The 2,392-nt window shown below is 32.2% G+C and overlaps 1 long non-coding RNA gene across 1 annotated transcript in view; it reads left to right on the top strand.

The window, feature by feature from the left end:
• The first annotated feature begins 787 nt into the window (after positions 1-787).
• Positions 788-2,392, top strand: part of LOC103584319 — a 2,704-nt gene continuing 1,099 nt past the window's right edge. The window contains exon 1 of the long non-coding RNA XR_549961.1: positions 788-926. This is a non-coding gene — a long non-coding RNA (uncharacterized LOC103584319). The remainder of the gene's footprint in view (positions 927-2,392) is intronic.

The following is a 2,392-nucleotide window of genomic DNA, read 5'->3' as shown; positions in this document are numbered from 1 at the left end:
TATTTTTTTTTTATTGTTCTTTTTTTCCTTATTTTAAATAGGGGCTAGGGATATTTTTAATAATGAGATTGTGTCAGAAGACAAAACTATATCAGTAATATATAGATATATTGAGCTCTTTATTAATATGTATTTAAGTAGTTCCCATATATTTATTGTCAGTCATTTTATTTTTTTATATCAATAAGTGATTTTTTTCTTGAAAGCTGTTCTTAAACTGTGACATTAATGCCCTGATCTCTTACATAAAACCACTTCTCCCTTCATATTGGTATAGCCCCTAAAAGGCTATCATGAAACTTCTGAATTTATTATTATTTCTTAGACCATTATTTAGACTCCAGGCATCAAATACCCCAAATAGAATGCTACAAAGAAAAAACAGTTAGCCTTCTTGCTAGTATTATTTTGTTAATCAAATCTTACTTTAAAAAAAATACTGGTTATTTTCCTTACATTCAGTTAACTAGACAGTTATTGAGTGTCTCCTGTGGGTCCGAGTATACTGCCTCGTGATTCTGAGGAACATTGAATAAGACCCAGTCCTAGCCTTCAAGGAGTGTTTTGTGAATAGAAATTCAGGTTAGAAAAAGACTTTCTCTTTTGAAGGTATTTAGAAAAAGATTTTAACATGTTTGTTTACTCAGAGACCTTTTTGATGAGCTAGTTTATGAAGTGTTTTAATAGAGCACTTTATCTTTTCAAGAAAATAGCATCTCAATACCTATGCATAATAATTGCTACATTAGAAAACTTTGAAATTGTATCTGTTTTTTTTCACAAGCAAGCATTAATAAACTGTTTGAAACTTTGGTTCATGGATTGGTTTGGTTTTCAGTTACAGCTTTCTTCCTAGCCACCATAATGGGTGTGAGATTTAAGAGATCCAAGAAAATAATGCCTGCTGGGCTGGTAGCAGGTTTAAGGTAAGAAAAACTATTTTGATCGATGTTATCCTCTGGCATCATTTTGAAGTGCTGAATTTTTGGCAAAAATCTATTTTAATTGGAAAGGCCAAAGACATTTTTATTACAATATGTATTAATGTGAAAAGCTGAAAATATCATGGATTCATTTGGTCTTTGTTATTGATGTGTACAAGAACAGTCTTACCAGATACATAGTGTTGCTATAGTATCTGATCACATGTACACACTTTCCTTTTTCAGAATAAAAAAAATAAATTCAGCCTCGTTTTTCCTCAAGATTTACCCACCTGAAGAAGTAAATGTATTAATTAAATCTAACAGTCTCTTTTTGAGATTTCTACAGCATGACTGATGCAGTTATTTTGAGTTTTTAAGGTAGAGAAATTTAATATTTTTTAAAAGGATAAATAGGGAGCCTCAAGTTTCTTTTAATTTGACCCAGTAATTCTGTTTATGAGAGTAAGCATATTACTAAGTAAAAATTTAGAAATAACATTTTAATTCTTCCTGGAAGCTGCCTTTATATGTTGAAAGCCATAAACATGTTCATTTCCTATGTACATTTTCACTTTTTGGAATTTATTCCAAAGAAATGAGATGTACACAAAGACTAATGTTCATTGCAACTTTATCTCTAGTGGAAAACATGATAAATGGAAAAATTAGGAACATCCTAAAAGTTTACCAATAAGGAAATGTTTAAATAAGACCATTTAATGGAATGTTGAGCAGGAATTACATGTCATGTTTTCAAGAAGTATTTAGTGGCATTGGAAAATCTTAATGACATAATAAGATGTAAAAACAGCTTCAAAAACAACCAAATCCAGTGTGGTCCCAATTTTTTTAAAAATGTTTGTGTATAAAAAGCCACGGTAGGAAGGAAGTACCTCAAAGTGTTAGTAGTGTTTTTTTCTGGATGGTAGCATAATGAATAATTTAATGTTCTTCTTTGTCCTTTTCTGTAGAATTTTCTAGTGTGGCTATGCATTATGTTTCTGGAGGGAGTGTAATTACAAATGCCTTCCAGTTACAGCCCTGTTCTAAAAATGATACTTGCTGGTGGGAAGAATCAGAATAGGTTTTACAGATCAAGAAGACAAGACCCCAGTCAATGGAAAGTGGCTGAGATTGTAATAATAACCCCCCAAAATTGCTCCTTGATTATTTTTTCAAGTTGTTTTACTTAACTAGCTTTTGAAAGTTTGTGTTTCTTTCAAAACTTTTCTGTTATAAACCCTCATCCCAAGTTTCCAGAACAACAAGTTTTGAATTTTCTCATTCATTGTGAACATTCTCAAGTGGCTACTTCAGTCATGTCTGGGAATTTAGAATGCAGGGAAGATGAGTTCACCTGGCTCCAAGGAGTAGAGCTGGGAGAAAGCCCTGGAAGCCAAGGCTTAATAACACTACAGGTTAGGCAAGCATGTGACCTTCTCTGTCTTATGCCAGCTAAGAGTGAC

Source organism: Galeopterus variegatus, unplaced genomic scaffold, assembly GCF_000696425.1.
Source record: "Galeopterus variegatus unplaced genomic scaffold, G_variegatus-3.0.2 Scaffold49926, whole genome shotgun sequence".
NCBI lineage: Eukaryota > Metazoa > Chordata > Mammalia > Dermoptera > Cynocephalidae > Galeopterus > Galeopterus variegatus.
The sequence above is the reverse complement of the archived record's forward strand: the minus strand, read 5'-3'. Positions and strand labels throughout refer to the sequence as shown.